This window comes from Tachyglossus aculeatus (genome assembly GCF_015852505.1).
Source record: "Tachyglossus aculeatus isolate mTacAcu1 chromosome 12 unlocalized genomic scaffold, mTacAcu1.pri SUPER_6_unloc_2, whole genome shotgun sequence".
NCBI lineage: Eukaryota > Metazoa > Chordata > Mammalia > Monotremata > Tachyglossidae > Tachyglossus > Tachyglossus aculeatus.
Genome location: NW_024044829.1, coordinates 8,216,293 through 8,233,898, shown reverse-complemented (window position 1 = coordinate 8,233,898; position 17,606 = coordinate 8,216,293). Strand labels below are relative to the sequence as shown.

General features: G+C 43.7%; 1 non-coding gene across 1 annotated transcript; it reads left to right on the top strand.

Annotated features, from left to right (window-relative positions):
• The first annotated feature begins 1,857 nt into the window (after nucleotides 1-1,857).
• On the top strand, nucleotides 1,858-1,995 carry LOC119921489. Its single transcript, XR_005448526.1, has one exon. It is a non-coding gene; the product is annotated as a small nucleolar RNA SNORA7 (small nucleolar RNA).
• The last annotated feature ends 15,611 nt before the right edge of the window (nucleotides 1,996-17,606 follow it).

Here is a 17,606-nt window from a genome sequence, read left to right as displayed (position 1 = left end):
GGATCAGTGTTTGACCTGAATACCTTGTATCTACTCCAGCACTTAGTACAGTGCTTAACAATAATAAGAATGATAATGGTATTTGCCATTATTATTATCATTATTATTACCATCTATCTACCCCAGTGCTTAGTACAGTGCTTGGTCCAACATAAGTGCTTAACAAATACACAGCTATCATTATTGATGGCAATGCTTCTAGATGCATTGGCTTGACCTGTTCAGCATTTGGAGTGTTGCACTTGGATTTGCAACCTTCATTCATGCATCCTCAGCCCAACAGCACTTGTATCCTTTAGCTGTAATTTGTTTATTTATATTAATGTCTGTCTCTTCCTCTAGAATGTCAGCTCGTTGTGGGCAACGAACATATCTACCAACTCTGTTATATCTTAGTCACTCAAGCACTTAGTATAGTGCTCTGCATACAGTAAGTGCTCAATAAATACTATTGATTGATTCATTGATTGGAACATTGGCTCTGGAAAGAAAGGGATGTCAGGAAAGATGTGATATCTGAGGTGATATTGGCAACACAATATTGTTGGACTGTAAACACCTCTAGACTTTACGCTCACTATGGGCAGGGAATGTGTCTGTTTATTGTTACATCGCACTCTCCAAAGCACTTAGTACAGGGCTCTGCACACAGTAAGTGCTTAATGAATACAACTGAATGATTCAGTCAATAGGACCATGAAGAGGGGACACCACTTGGATAGTATATACAGCAACTTCATCAGTTCTGTTTGCACTGAGTCAAATTACCAGCAGACTGACAAGAACACGTCTCACACTCTAAGTTCCTATACTGTTGTGGAATCATAAGTGGCCAAATACTCCATATTCAAAACAAACAATGTATAGAGAAGTAGCAAGCTCGCCAAAGCAGGAGAGATTTTCCAAGCAGAAGAATTTAATGATTACAGGAGGGTGGTTCAATTCAATATTTGTTTAGCATTCTGGGACATGTGTCCCTGTAAAAAAGATTTTTCTCTTCATTGCTCTCAGAAGAGCATTTTTACTATCTTTCTTCTTCAGGCTGTAAAGCAAAGGATTAAGGATGGGAATGACTTCACTGTAAACCACAGAAGCTCCTTAGTAATTCTGGCAGGTAAGTGATATTATCTGATTGTAGTTACGTGAAGAAACAAGGTCCCTTACAATATTGTCACCCCATGAGTGGGAGGTGAAAGTGAAAGGACTTTTTGTTGGGTATCAGTGGAAGAGATTGTTGGGAAGGCAGAGAGAGTAGAGCTATAAGAGACGGAGAAGATATTAGTTGTCATATTTTTTCCTTTGTATTCATTCATTCACTCAGTCGTATTTCTCGAGTGCTTACTGCATGCATAACGCTGTACTAAGCGGTTGGGGTGTACAATTCAGCAACAAACAGAGAAAATCACTGCCCAGCAATGGGCTCACAGTCTAGAAGGGGGGAGAATGACATCAAAACAAGTAAACAGGCAACAATATCATCAATATGAATAAATAGAATTATAGATATATATGCATCATTACTAAAATAAATAGAATAATAAATATGTACATATGCAAGTATGTACAAGTGCTGTGGGGCGGGGAGGGGGTGGAGTAGCGGGAGCGAGTGAGGGTGATGGGGAGGGGAGGAGGCGCAGAGGAAAAGGAGGACTTAGCCTGGGAGAATCTTAGGCTCATTGTAGGCTCTTTAGTATGGTTTTGTCAAGAGTGAGATGATTTAATAGCAAAAATGACGAATACCAAAGTAAGAGAACACTAGCCTACTGAGATTAAAGGGTTTGTGAATTCGATTCAGTGAGATGGGGTTCAGCCATTTGGGAAACAATGCCTGGAAAAAGCAGTGGGCTACAGATGGCTCACCTCTCAGGGTCATATCTGGAGAATTTCCAGTATTCTACCAGTTTCGACTATGGGAGGGAGAGTCAAAGAGAGGCATATCCATTCCATTCCTAGCTTGGGCAGTGGCTAGCGAGTGGAAGGCAATCTGCTGCAAGTCAAAACTCATCTGTACTGGGAAGGAGAGGCATGGGAGAGAGTTGAGAGTGGAGACTCAGGTTTACAGCATGGAAGGAGGCAGAGGTAAACCACTTCCATATTTTTACCAAGCAAACTCTATGGATATACTACCAGAATGATTGCAGTTGGAGGTGGAGTATTCTGGGAGAGATGCATGCATGGCATCGTTATGGGTCAGACATGACTCGACAGCATAAGACCATAACGAATAGCCACACAACTGTCAGAGCACATCGAGTCCAGGAGGAAGCACACATTACAGATTAAGCCAAGAGCTAAGTACCTACGGCCAAAAAACCCAGTGTAAGGAATGGTTTTCTATTTGAAAAAGAAATTGATTAGGGTCTGGACAATGGTAGAGGATGCAAGGATATTGATAAATGCCAGGTTGCTGAGTCTAAGTGCCTTGTAACCAGAGAATGGGTCACTTCTTTATTCTATATTTTCCAAAGGCCTCATACAGTGCACCTCACCATGTGGGCCCTCAATAAATGTTACCTCAGAAGCAGTGTGATTTAGTGGAAAGAGTTCAGGCTTGCGAGTCAGGGGTAGTGGGTTCTAATTCCAGCTCTGTCACTTGTCAGCTGTGTGACTTTGGGCAATCAATCAATCAATCAATCGTATTTATTGAGCGCTTACTATGTGCAGAGCACTGTACTAAGCGCTTGGGAAGTACAAATTGGCATCACACAGAGACAGTCCCTACCCAACAGTGAGTAATAAATATGTACAACCATATATACATATATACAGGTGCTGTGGGGAAGGGAAGGAGGTAAGACGGGGGGATGGAGAGGGGGACGAGGGGGAGAGGAAAGAAGGGGCTCAGTCTGGGAAGGCCTCCTGGAGGAGGTGAGCTCTCAGCAGGGCCTTGAAGGGAGGAAGAGAGCTAGCTTGGCGGATGGGCAGAGGGAGGGCATTCCAGGCCCGGGGGATGACGTGGGCCGGGGGTCGATGGCGGGACAGGCGAGAGCGAGGTACAGTGAGGAGATTAGTGGTGGAGGAGCGGAGGGTGCGGGCTGGGCAGTAGAAGGAGAGAAGGGAGGTGAGGTAGGAGGGGGCGAGGTGATGGACAGCCTTGAAGCCCAGGGTGAGGAGTTTCTGCCTGATGCGCAGATTGATCGGTAGCCATTGGAGGTTTTTGAGGAGGGGAGTAATATGTCCAGAGCGTTTCTGGACAAAGATAATCCGGGCAGCAGCATGAAGTATGGGCAACTCACTTAACTTCTCTTTGCCTCAGTTACCTCATCTGTAAATTGGGGATAAAGACTGTGAGCCTCAGTTGCGACAACCCGATTACCTTGTATCTATTTAGAACACTGCTTGGCACATAGTAAGCACTTAACAAAAACTATTATTATTATACCAGTCCTCCTCCTTCTTCTCCTTTTCGTTCTTCTCCTTCTCTTCCTCCTCCTCATTGTGCTTGTTCTCCTTTCCTCTTCTTCCTGCTGCTTTTCCTCTCCTCCTCCTCCTCCTCATGTTCTACCGCTGCTGAGGAAAAAGTGCATGAGTTTGTGAAGATGTGAATCAGTTCTGATTAGGATGATCACTACGTGACTCTTCACAATTTTAAATAGATGAATAGAAGCATTCTAAAGAGGATACCTTGTAATTCAGATTGTTTTTCAAATCCCGAGAGAGTGAATGTGTCAACATCAGTCACAATTTCCCCATCCATGGATTTCTATTCAATTTTATGAATAATCTTCTGAATAAAGAAAGGCCAGGGGTAAAATTGTAATGCAATTCCCAGAAAGGAACTCTTGAAAGCATATCTGCTATGATGAAAAAAAAATGCAGCGATAAGTACCTTACTAACAATATTGAAGAGAGAATAGTTATGTCTTCTGCAGGTCTCTAATCCCTTTTTGTGGACTTTTAGGCCAGTGGATACTTAAGGTGGGGTGTTGGAAGTGCAGTGACATTTTCACCCATGGAGGTTCCTATCTGTTGTTAAGCCAAATGCACTGAAGATTCACACTGCCTGATGCTGTTTTAAAAATTGCTAATAATTCTACGGATGTCAATTAAAATGTTTAAAGCCCAATTGATTCTCCTCAGGATAATGCAGAATAAAAATGAAGTAGGCTCTAGTGGAAAGAAAATAGGCCTGAAAGTCAGGAGACCTACATTCTATTTCCATCCCACTACTACTCACCTGCCTGTGTCTTCTGGCAATACCTTTAACCTCTCTGGGCCTCCTCAGGCTAATGAATATGACAATTCTCATTCCCTTCTTGGGGGATTATAAGAATAAAATCGGAAGCATTATGGCCTAGTAAAACAAGAACAGGTCTGAAAGTCAGAGAACCTGGGTTCTAATCCAGACTCTGCTGCTTGTCTGCCATGTGATGTTGGGCAATTGTTAACTTCTGTTTTTCTGTTTCCTCATCTGTAAAATGGGGTGTCAGTCCTACACCCTCTTCCTTAGGATGTGCATCGCACATTGGACAGCAGGGACTGTAACCATCCCAATTATCTTGTACCTAGCCCTGTGCTTCTTACAGTGCTTGAAACAAAGTAAGCGCTTAACAAGTCTTAAAAAAATTAAATGGAATGTGAAAAACCGAAAGCCTTGGGGAGTTGATATGAAGCATAATTGGCTAGCTCAGAGTGATGTAATGTAAATTGATTAAAAATATCTTCACCCCTGCCTTGTATTAAAATATCCAGGTGATTCTATCCAAATGATAAGGCTGATTCATTCAATCATATTTATTGAGCACTTACTGTGTGCAGAGCAATGTACTAAGCGCTTGGGAAGTACAAGTTTGCAACATATAGATACGGTCCCTACCCAACAGTGGGCTCACAGTCTAACAAACTGTATAACAATTTGTGTTTTGTAGACTTGACCCAATGGTGTTAAACTGAGCATGCCACCCTTCCCCAGTGGCTTCCCAGAGATTCTCTCTGGAGCTGCTTTTAGTGAAGTTATTCATATACTTTGGTATTTGACAAGAGCATACTATACGCCTGACACTGTACGTAGTTCTAGGGTAGACACAAGCTCATTAGATTGGACACAGTCAATATCCCACATGGGGCTCACAGTCTTAATCCTCATTTTCCAGGTGAGGTAACTGAGAATCAGAGAAGCGAAGTGACTTGTCCAAGGTCATGCAGCAGAGAAGTAGCAAAGCCAGCATAAGAACCCAGGTCCTTCTGGTCCCTTCTGTATCCACTACGCAGCACTGCTTGTGTTGTTGATAAGATTTCCTGAATTCTGGGAGTCAGTTGCTTCAGATAGTCCAGCATGGCATTCTGCTATATGGAAAGGATTGGCTCTGCTGCAACAGAAGAAAAAGTGTTAGGGACTGCCAGCAAAGTAGGGTTGACCAGTTGGAGCGTTCCCCAGGGAACCTTGTTGGGTAACTGCCTGAGTTACGTATGGCTTGGCTGTTAGTGGTCTAGATCACAACACTAAATCATACATTTAAAAATCTGTAATCTTTGAAGATTCCAGACATAGAATCTGCTCAGCTAAAAAAGTGGTTGCTGGAATGTCATGAAGAACATAACAAAGACTCTTCTGTCACCTTATTTTAGTTTGTCTAAGGACCTAGGGCAATTCCCTTAACTTCTCTATGCCTCAGTTATCTCATCTGTAAAATGGGGATTAAATCCTTAAGTCCTCCTCCTTTCAAATTAGACCATGAGCCCCATGTGGGACAAGGACCGGGTTCAACTTGATAAATTAGGTATCTACCCCAGCTCTTAGATCAGTGATTGACAAAGAGTAAGTGCTTAACAAATGACATTCAAAAAAATGAAATTGTGGAAATAATGCTTTTTGGTGTCTTGGTAGGCCTTCTATGTCCTGTAGAGTGGAACCTAGGTCTTGTTTTCAGTGATTGGTTAGCAATGACTGTTTTATATTTCCACCCAAGTAATCATCATAGATGAAATCAGTCAATCAGTCATTGAAATGTATTGAGCACTTACTGTGCACACAGTGCTATATTAAGCACTTGAGAGAATATAAAACCACAGAGTTGGTAGACATGATCCCTGAACACCAGGAGCTTTTAGTCAAGAACTTACAGTCTGGAGAGGGAGAAAGACATTAAAATGAATAATGGATCTGTATGTAACTTCTGTCGGGCTAAGGGTTGGGTGAATATCGAGTGCTCAAAGGGACCAGATTCAAGTGCATAGGTGACACGGAAGATAGAGGGAGTAGGGGAACCAAAGACCCTGGAGGTCAAAAGAGGAAACTGGAGGCACAAATGTTCTGGTTGCATTAATTTGTTCTATTACTTTGAGCTATTTCCTATTTCCAGAGCACAGGCTAGGATGTCAGAGATCATGGGTTCTAACCTTGGCTATGCCACTTAGTGTTTGACCTTGGACACGTCACTGAACTTCTCTGTGCCTCAGTTCCCTCATCTGTAAAAGGGGGATTAAGACTGTGAGCCCCTCGTGGCACAACCTGATTACCATGTATCTATCCCAGTGCTTAGAGCAGTGCTTGGAACCTTCTAAGCGCTTAACAAATACTATTATTATTATCATTATTATTATTATTGTTATTATTATTTCATACTCTTTCTCTGTGGGTTTCCAGTTACAGATCTATACCATTTAGTGATTATGTATCTCTTTACCGAATGATACTTTGGGAATTCACTGGAGGTGATTTCTGAACACAGAAAAAAGCTAAAAACAGTGTGTGTGTGTGTGTGTGTGTGTGTGTGTGTGTGTGTTTTCAAGATAATCACTACCATCCTTAGTTAAAAAGGACCAACAGAAATCCAGGAAGGTTATATTTTAGGTTTTCTGTCTCAGGCTGAGAAATGTTCAAGTTTATAATTTATTCATCTCCTAGGCAACTGAAGAGATGCAACTGCCAATGGAATAATTATAATAGCCTTGTCCATTGGGCATTATTAAAAAGTCAAGTGACTGTGTGGTGCAATTACTGAACTTTTAAAGTAAGTTTAAGAGAGCCAGGAAACTGGGTCCACTGGGGCTTGTTAAGAGCTGAATGACAGCCCAAAGCATGAAAACATCCACTGAAATTAGGCCCTGTGTCTTCAGGCTCTGTGGGAGAGATTAAATCTGATTCTTGTCCTAAACTGTAGGAGTTATCAAAGACTTTTTATAAGCATAGGCTTTGTTCCTGGGAAGACATTCTGTTTGATTTTCAAGTTATTTCCCTTAGGAGTCTCTGTCCCCTCTCCTATTTCATTAACTTCGATCTGGAGAAGTTGGGAGAGTCGTACATTATAGATTGCCATAACAATACATTTCCTTCCTACCTGAGAACCTAACAAGTACTGCAGTCTGGCATAAATAAGGCTTATTAACATTTGCAATTTGGCCCCATTGGGTGCAAATATTCTCAAGCTTTTCAGGATTTTTGTTCCCCTCCTGACTCCATTCTGACAGGACTCTTCTGCCTCTCTGAGGTGACAACTAATTGGATCGCTCTTGGCTTGAAATGCAACTCTATATGTCCTGACACATTGTAGCCACAGGGGTTTATAGAGGCAGGAGTCAACAACAAACTCAAACTACTTTTGTGTGGTCCTTTAGCATATCTCTTTTGCCCCTAAGACTATCTCTCTCTTGACTAAATCCCTCAGTTTTGGTTTGGGAGAAATGGGTTAAAAGAAAGAAAAAAACAACCACCTGCCCCTCAAAAAACAGGCTCCCTCTTCCCTACCCTTCTCCCAAAAGTAATGGTACCTGACATGAATGAACAGAACATATACACATATAAATTTAGCTAGTAGCTAGTACCTCATCTGTAAAATGGAGGTTAAATCCTACTGTCCACTACTTGGACCATGAGCCCTATGTGGGATTGGAACAGTGTCCAAGCTGATTATCTTATGTCAACACCATCAGTTAGTACAGTGCTTGGCATATAGTAAATATTTAATAATTATAAATATAATAATAAGTAAAATAGAGATCAGTTTCCAACAATGCTTCTACTCCAATGTATAAATATATAGAGTTACATAGCTGTTCAGTGTGTATGAATTACTATGTTGTCACAGGCTGGTGTTACTTGACAAACATATGCCTGAGGACCTGAAAATACTACAGTTTCACTTAATGAAGTGAGAATCCTGAGATTAACCGGTGGTTAAAGTAGAGAATTCTGACATTGGCAGCACTTTGCCCTTAAGAATTACACCTAAAATAACTTTTTAGCATCTCATGACATAGTAAGAAGCATTTACAACCCTAAAACAAGCTGGCCAGATAATAGTACAGACCAAATATTAATGCAAAAAATATGATAATAGATTAAATGCATTGAAGTACAAATAAACTGGTCCTTGGTGTCAAGATATATTGAGAATGGGCTTGGGAGTCAGAGGATGTGGGTTCTAATCCTGGCCCTACCACTTGTCTGCTGAGTGACCTTGGGCAAGCCACTTCATTTCTCTGTGCCTCAGTTACCTCATCTGTAAAATGGGGATTAAGAATGTTAGCCTCATGTGGGACAATCTGATTACCTTGTATCTACCCTAGTGCTTAGAACAGTGCTTGGCACATAGTAAGCACTTAGCAAATATCAGAATTATTATTATTATTATTATTATTATTACATACCTGTAGCATCAGTTGCAGTAAACATTAAGCACAGAACCACAAGGTACAACCTTTTTGCGAGGCCAATGTAATCAAGACAGTTGTTCCACACTGACCTTTTCAGCCACCCGTGTACCAACAGGTGAAAGTTACCTCAGTGGTATCTTCTTCAACTATGAAGGACAACTACATAAATAAACTATATAAATAAAAACCTGTATTATATTTATTTATATGGTTAAATAGTAATTTATTTTTCCTGAGAAAAACCCATCCAGAAGAATTTAATGTTTAGATACAGGAAAATCCATTATCTACTATACAAAGATCTTCTTGTGGGTTATTAATTTGCCATTTTGTAACATTCATTTTTGTTACTCTTTAATTAGGCATTTGCAAATTAAAACACCTGATGATGTAAAACTTGATGAAAACATTTACATTTTTCAGGATAATATGACTTTAAGATAGAAAATATGCTCTGCACATAGTAAGCGCTTAACAAATACCATTATTATTATTATTATTATGGGTTCTAATTCCGGCTCTGCCACTTCTCTGCTGTGCCTTCTCTGTGCCTAAGTTACCTCATCTGTAAATTGGGGATTGAGACGGGACTGTGTCCAACCCAATTTGCCTATATCTACCCCAGCGCTTAACAAATACCACAGGGACTGTCTCTATATGTTGCCAACTTGTCCTTCCCAAGCGCTTAGTACAGTGCTCTGCACACAGTATGCGCTCAATAAATACGATTGAATGAATGAATGAATTATTATTATTCTTTAGTACTTAACTAGTTGGGTATGTAAGTCAGTAAGTACAGAATTGTTGGGGGTGCGTAAGTGTGTAATGGGCACAGCAGGTGATGAGGAGATTTGACCAAGGGAGAAGAAATATTAACTGGGGAAGAGATTGTTGTCTGTCTCCCCCTTCTAGACTGTGAGCCCACTGTTGAGTGGGACCGGCTCTATATGTTGCCAACTGGTACTTCCCAAGCGCTTAGTACAGTGCTCTGCACATAGTAAGCACTCCATAAATATGATTGAATGAATTAATGAATGAAAGTGATTTCAGAAAGTGGAGAAAACCATAGATTGGTGCATTTGAAATGGGGAAGGAATTCCAAGCAGGAGGAAGGAAGCGAGCAAGGGTTCAGAGGCAGGAGAGGTGAGAGATCGAGGCACAGCGAGGCGGTGACCTTGAGAAACGTGAAGAGGGCAAACTGCAGTATAGTGGGAAGTGAGAATGGATAAGAGAGAGAGAGAGCTTTAAATTCAGTGGTCAGAAGTTTTCCGAGTCTTCTGGCCAAATCCAACATCCTCTACTCTGTCCTCATCATCCTCGATTTCTCAGCTGCCTTCGACACTATGGCCCACCCTCTTCTCCTGGAAACATTATCAATCAATCAATCAATCAATCAACCGTATTTATTGAGCGCTTACTGTGTGCAGAGCACTGGACTAAGCACTTGGGAAGTACAAGTTGGCAACATATTGAGATGGTCCCTACCCAACAGCGGGTTCACAGTCTAGAAGGGGGAGAAGAGAACAAAACCAAACATATTAACAAAATAAAATAAATAGAATAGATATGTACAAGTAAAATAAATAAATAAATAGAGTAATAAATATGTATTATTCACCCAACCTTGAGGTAGATACAAGCTAATCAGGTTAGACACAGTCCCTGCCCCACGTGGGGCTCACAAGCTTCATCCCCATTTTATGGATGAGGGAACTTGAGGCCCAGAGAAGTGAAATGACTTGTCCAAAGTCCCTCTGATTCCCAGGACTGTGCTCTATTCACTAGCCCACGCTGCTTCTCTTGAGTAATAATAATAATAATGATGGCATTTGTTAGGCACTTACTATGTGCAAAGCACTGTTCTAAGCACTGGAGAGGTTACAGGGTGATAGGGTTGTTTCCCGGGGGGCTCACAGTCAACCCCCATTTTACAGATGAGGTAACTGAGGCCCAGAGAGGTTAAGGGGCGTGCCCAAGGTCACACAGCTGACAACTGGCAGAGCCGGGATTTGAACCCATGACTACTGACTCCAAAGCCCGGGCTCTTTCCACTGAGCCACGCTGATTCCTGGGGAGAATGCACAGATTCATTCATTCATTCAATCGTATTTGTTGAGCACCTGCTGTGTGCAGGGCACTGAACTGGGCGCTTGGGAGGTGCAGGTTGGCAACATATGGAGACGGTCCCAGCCCAACAGTGGGCTCACCGTCTAGATTAAGGCTCTGAGCCCTATGTGGAAAAGGGGCTGTGTCCAACCTGATGTGGTATATCTATTTGTAGAGATTTATTATTCTACTGATTCAACATGTACATATTTACTATTCTATTTAAGTTGTTAATGATGGGCATATAGCTATAATTCTATTTGTTCTGACGATTTTGACACCTGGATACATGTTTTGTTGTCTGTCTCCCCCTTCTACACCGTGGGCCTGCTGTTGGGTAGAGACCATCTCTATGTGCTGCCAACTTGTGCTTACCAGGCACTTGGTCCAGTGCTGTGCACACAGTGAGCGCTCAGTAAATGCGACTGAATGAATGAATGAATGGTAACACAATCCCTGACCCACAAGGGGCTCTCAGTTTAAAGCATCGAGTCTTCTAGCGTCTTCTAGACTGTGAGCCCTCTGTTGGGTAGGGACCGTCTCTATGTGTTGCCAACTTGTGCTTCCCAAGCGCTTAGTACAGTGCTCTGCACACAGTAAGCGCTCAATAAATACGATTGATTGATTGATTGATTGATAAGTGTATTATAATTAGGGACACGAACTACATAGGGGCCCTGTAGCCATGACCCATGAGATCATCATTGAATAGCTGTTTACTATCCTACACATTCGTTCTACTCACATAAGATGTAACATAACAAGCATTGCTTCCATGTTGAAATAGTGACAGTGTTCCCGAGACCACACAGTAGACCTCATGGTTTGTGATTGTATATTGTCATTTGATGTTAAGTAGATATAGCATAGCCTGGGGAAAGAACATGAGGCTGGTCAACAGGAGACGTGGATTTTAATCTTGGCTCTTCCATTTGCTGTGTGACCTTGGGCAAGGCACTTAACTTCTTTGGGCTTCAGATTCCCCATTTATTAAATAGGGATTAAGTATCTGTTTTCCCTCCCTTTAGACCGCGAGCTTCCCGTGGAACAGGGACTTGGATTGTGTCCAACATGACTATCTTGTATCTAACCCGGTTCTTGGCACTTCATAAGTGTTTAATGAATATCATTATTAATATAATCAACACCATCATTACTAATGAGGTTATTTAGTTGTCCTTCAGAATTGAAGTCACCACTGATAGCAAAATTCACCTTTGAGTGCATGTGTGACTGAAAATGTTAATGTGGAACCCACAGTCCGGCCATATTGTTAAGCTTAAAATTTGCACTGCCACACCTTTCTTGATAACAGTACTCCAAGCTGGTGTATCATAAATAACTTCCCCCCTGGTTTTCAGTTGAGATACAGAATTGTGTGAAGTTTTGTTTTTATCAAGTGATTAAAACATTTCCCTGTTTTCCCTGCTTTTGGTTTACTGATTCTGGCTCTCCATAAGGTAGTTGTTTGACTGTCCTGCTGTCACAACTTAAGTACAGCACGCAGGAATGAAAGTGCCTTAGAAGTCTTGCAGAAGCAGGGATATTACAACTACTCTATAGAAATTCAGTTTAGTATGAATTTAATGCCATGTTGGAACCATACTCTGACAGTCTCTCATCCAACATACTGGTCTTCTGGGTTCAAGCCTCTACATTTTGGCTCTAGGTGCATCATTGGACAGTAATGCAATGGCAGTAATTCTATCAGGGGCATTTTGGGGTTTTGTTCAATATTCAGTGGCAAACAAGAATACAAACAATGCCGTCAGGAAACAAAGTCTCCTACCATTGAGGCTATGATCACCTTTCAGTAACTCAAACAAATGAGTGGATGAAAGTAAGGTATACCAAAAGTTGCTGTAATGTGAGCCAGAATTGGGCAAATCTAAAGAAAGTGATCAGAAAAAGTGTATAAAGCTTACCACAAAACAAAGTGACAACCTACAATACATCTCAGCTAATGGGAGACAAATATGGCAGATGGACAAGCAGGGTGAACTACAATAGAGAAGGAAGCAGTTCTTTTTGAGGCAAAGCTCTCAGAGGATCATGAGACATTGGAAAAAACAAGACAGCCCCATGTGCTAAAGATAACAACCACAACAGCAAAATAAAAGAAATATTTGCCTGAAAACAATGAGGGTGGTACAGTGGACAGTGCATTAGGATTTTCAGACACATCGCTGCAGAATTTTAATCAGAGGGATATTCTTCCAATACAAAGAACAACTATATTTAACTTTAAAATTTTGAACATCTGGTACTGATTAAGACAGCTACTCCTCTCCCATCCAAATTATTCCTTGAAATAAATTCCTGGGGATATCATGTGCACCTTTCTTAGTGACTGGGGCTGAGGCATGCACTAAACAACGGCTGGATGACATAATCACTGAGACTCCATTGCTTATTTAGTGGGGTCAACCATGGTACTATTTCATCGCTACTGCATCTCAATTGTTAACCTCCTGCTGTAGTCACCCGCCCTGCTGATCTCACCATGAACTTTCAATTCCCTTGCTCCCAACTGCCATTCACATTCCTCACCTTCCCCTTCCCCTCTCCCACCCGGCTTTTTCCCTCCCTCTCCCCCACCACGACCACTCCCCCACAGCCCCTACCGAGGATCCCTATGTACCAGCGACAATCCTCCACTCCTCCCTCCCAGCCCCCTCCCTTCCCCCTCCCCGCCCCACTTCATCCCATGTCTCCTTTCCCATCACCACCCCTCTTCCCACTCTCCCCGCCTAGGCCCCCACCAACTCATCCCAATCCAAACCCTCCCCACCATTCACACCCTTTCCCCTCCCTCCCCTCCCTCGACAGATACTGCCAAGTGTGGCCTCTGGAACCCCCGCTCCGTTATAAGTAAGATCCCTTTCATCCTGGACCTGTTCCTTTCCAGGTCTCTACTCCTCCTCGCCCTAACTGAAACATGGCTGTCTCCGGGTGACACGGTCTCTTCTGCTGCTCTCTCCAGTGGAGGCCTCTTCTTCTCCCACTCCCCGAGACTCACCAGAAAACGAGGAGGTGTCGGTTTCCTTCTCGGCCCCCAATGTTGGTTTCACACTATCCCTCCTCCCCCTTCCCTTTCCTTCCCTTCCTTTGAAGCCTACATTATTCGCCCCTATCACCCCCTCAAGATTCTTGTAGCCATCATCTACTGCCCCATCAGGCCCCACCACCAACTTCTTTAACGATTTTGACCTCTTCCTCACCTTCCTTCTCTCTTTTTCCATACCTACTCTGATCCTTGGAGACTTCAACATCCACATGGATATATCTGGTGACTCCTCTGCCACCTGCCTTCTATCTCTCCTTGACGCTGCCAACATCTTGCTCCACCCCACCTCGCCCAATCACCAACTTGGTCATATGCTCGACCTCATCATCACCTACCGTTGCACTGTGTTTACCCTCAACAACTCTGAAGTCCCTCTCTCTGATCATAATCTTCTCACCTGCCTCCTCACTCCCACTCCTTTCCCCTGTAAATTCATATTACTCCCTCAAAGAGATCTCCACTCTCTTGACCCATCCATCTTTCTGAATGCCTCACATCCCACCTCGCCTCCATCTCCTCTCTACCCAATTGTGATGATCAGATTACTGCTCTCAACTCTACCCTTTCTACTCAACTAGACTCACTCGCTTCCCTTTCCCTTCGCCACTCTCGTACCACTAACCCACAGCCCTGGATCACGGCCACTGTCTGCCTCCTTCGCTCTTATGCTTGAGCTGCCGAACGCTGCTGGCAAACGTCTAAACATCATGCCAACCTCGTTCAATTCAAGTTTATCCTTTCCTGCCTTAACTCAGCCCTCTCCTCTTCCAGACAAAACTATTTCTCCTCCCTTATTGACACCCATGTCCACCATCCCCGTCAGCTCTTCCATACATTCAACTCCCTTCTCAGGCCCTCTGTTCCTCCCCCTCCTCCTTCCCTCACCCCCAACTATCTGGCCTCCTTCTTCATTAATAAAATTAAATCCATCAGGTCTGGACCTCCCCAAAGTCACTCCCCCCTCTTCTCCAAACCTCGACTCGCAACACTCTCTGCTACTCTCCCATCCTTCCTAGCAGTATCCTCAGAGGAGCTCTCCTCCCTTCTCTCAAGTGCTACTCTGGCCAGCTGTGCTTCTGACCCCATTCCCTCTCATCTCATGAAATCTTTCGCTCCGTCCCTTCTCCCCAGAGAAGTGAAGCGATTTGCCCAAGGTCACACTGCACACAGGTACACAGCAGGCGAGTGACAGACCTGCTATTAGAATGCTGTCTGATTCCCAGGCTCTTAGGCTCTTTTCACAGGCCACTCTGAACAGAATTTGATGAAAGCCTGCAACTCAGGTAGCAGAATTACCAACACCCTCTGCTACTTTCCCATCTTTCCCAGAAGTATCCTCAGAGAAGCTCTCCTCCCTCCTCTCAAGTGATACTCCGGCCACCTGTGCTTCTGACCCCATTCCCTCTCACCTCGTGAAATCTCTTGATCCGTCCCTTCTCCCCTCCTTAACTTCCATCTTCAACCGCTCACTCTCCACTGGTTTCTTTCCTCTCTGCCTTCAAACATGCCCCATGTCTCTTCCATCTTAAAAAAAACCCTCTCTTGAACCCACATCATGTTCTAGTTATCGCCCCATCTCACTCCTACCATTCCTTTCCAAATTCCTTGAACGACTTGTCTACATGCACTGCCTTGAATTCCTCAACACCAACTCTCTCCTCGACCCCCCTCCAGTATGGCTTCCGTAACCCTACATTCCACGGAAACTGCCCTCTCAAAGGTCACCAATGACCTCCTGCTTGACAAATCCAACGGCTCATACTCTAGCCTAATCCTCCTCGAACTCTCAGATGCCTTCGACACGGTGGACAACCCCCTTCTCCTCAACACGCTATCCAACCTTGGCTTCACAGACTCCATCCTCTCCTGGTTCTCCTTTTACCTCTCCGGTCATTCATTCTCAGTCTCTTTTGCAGGCTCCTCCTCCCCCTCCCATCCCCTTACTGTGGGGGTTCCCCAAGGTTCAGTTCTCGGTCCCCTTCTGTTCTTGATCTACGCTCACTCCCTTGGTGACGTCATTCACTCCCACGGCTTCAACTATCATCTCTACACTGATGACACCCAAATCTACATCTCTGCCCCTGCTCTCTCCCCCTCCCTCCAGGCTCGCATCTCCTCCTGCCTTCAGGACATCTCCATCTGGATGTCTGCCCGCTACCTAAAACTCAACATGTCCAAGACTGAACTCCTTGTCTTCCCTCCCAAACCCTGCCCTCTCCTTGACTTTCCCATCACTGTGGACGGCGCTACCATCCTTCCCGTGTCACAAGCCCGCAACCTTGGTGTTATCCTCAACTCCGCTCTCTCATTCACCCCTCACATCCAAGCCGTCACCAAAACCTTCCAGTCTCAGCTCCGCAACATTGCCAAGATCTGCCCTTTCCTCTCCATCCAAACCACTACCCTGCTCGTTCAAGCTCTCATCCTATCCCATCTGGACTACTGAATCAGCCTACTCTCTGATCTCCCATCCTCGTGTCTCTCCCCACTTCAATCCATACTTCACGCTGCTGCCCGGATTGTCTTTGTCCAGAAAGGCTCTGGGCATATTACTCCCCTCCTCAAAAATCTCCAGTGGCTACCCATCAACCTACGCATCAAGTAGAAACTCCTGAGCCTCGGCTTCAAGACTCTCCATGACCTCGCCCGCTCCTACCTCACCTCCATTCTCTCCTTCTCCAGCCCAGGCCGCACCCTCCACTCCTCTGCCGCTGATCTCCTCACCGTGCCTCGTTCTTGCCTGTCCCGCCTTCGACCCCCGGCCCACGACATCCCCCTGGCCTGGAATGCCCTCCCTCCCAACATCTGCCAAGCTAGCTCTCTTCCTCCCTTCAAGGCCCTACTGAGTGCTCAACTCCTCCAGAAGGCCTCCCAGACTGAGCCCCTTCCTTCCTCTCCCCCTTGTCCCCCTCTCCATCCCCCCCACCATACCTCCTTCCTTTCCCCACAGCACCTGCATATATGTATATATGTTTGTACGTATTTATTACTCTATTTATGTATTTATTTTACTTGTACATATCTATTCTATTTATTTTATTTTGTTAATATACTTTGTTTTGTTCTCTGTCTTCCCCTTCTAGACTGTGAGCCCACTGGTGGGTAGGGACCGTCTCTATATGTTGCCAACTTGTACTTCCCAAGCGCTTAGTACAGTGCTCTGCACACAGTAAGCACTCAATAAATATGATTGATTGATGGTGTATTTATTTTATTTGGAACGTAGAAGACATTTTTGGTAATGGTAAGTTAAGATTTGATTCATTCTTTTTTTTTAGCTTTCTACTCTCACATAGTCTAATGATCATTCATTTTAGCATCACTAACCACCTAGGCATCGAAACACCCCAAGGTGATCAACTTCCTAGATTTTGTACTATTGCTGTGAATATTTCTAGGTCCTTGTGGAATTTTTCTTTCCTTACATCTGGATGTGTCAGTGTTGGGACTTGGGTTCTAAAAATGGATGCCAAACCCTTGGCTTTAGAGGAAAGCATAGCGTTATTAGTTGGTTGCTAGACATTTTGGAACTTGGACCATGGCTTGTCAAGGCCATATATGAAAGATGCCTACTTAAGAGTTGGCCTATTTAATGAGCACTTAGTATATGAAGAGCACTGTACGAAGCTCATTGAAAAAGAGAGCTCCCTAGGTGAAGGTGTAGCTAGCCCCTGTTTCCTTGAGCTATCTGCTAATTCAGTAGTAGGAGCTGACCATCTAATAATTAGGTAATTTCCTTTCACTCAGTGTTTGTGATATCAACTCCATATCTGGCTAGTTTGAAGGCACTGAGGCACAGCCCTTGTCCTAGTAACTGTTGTAATCAATACCATCTAAT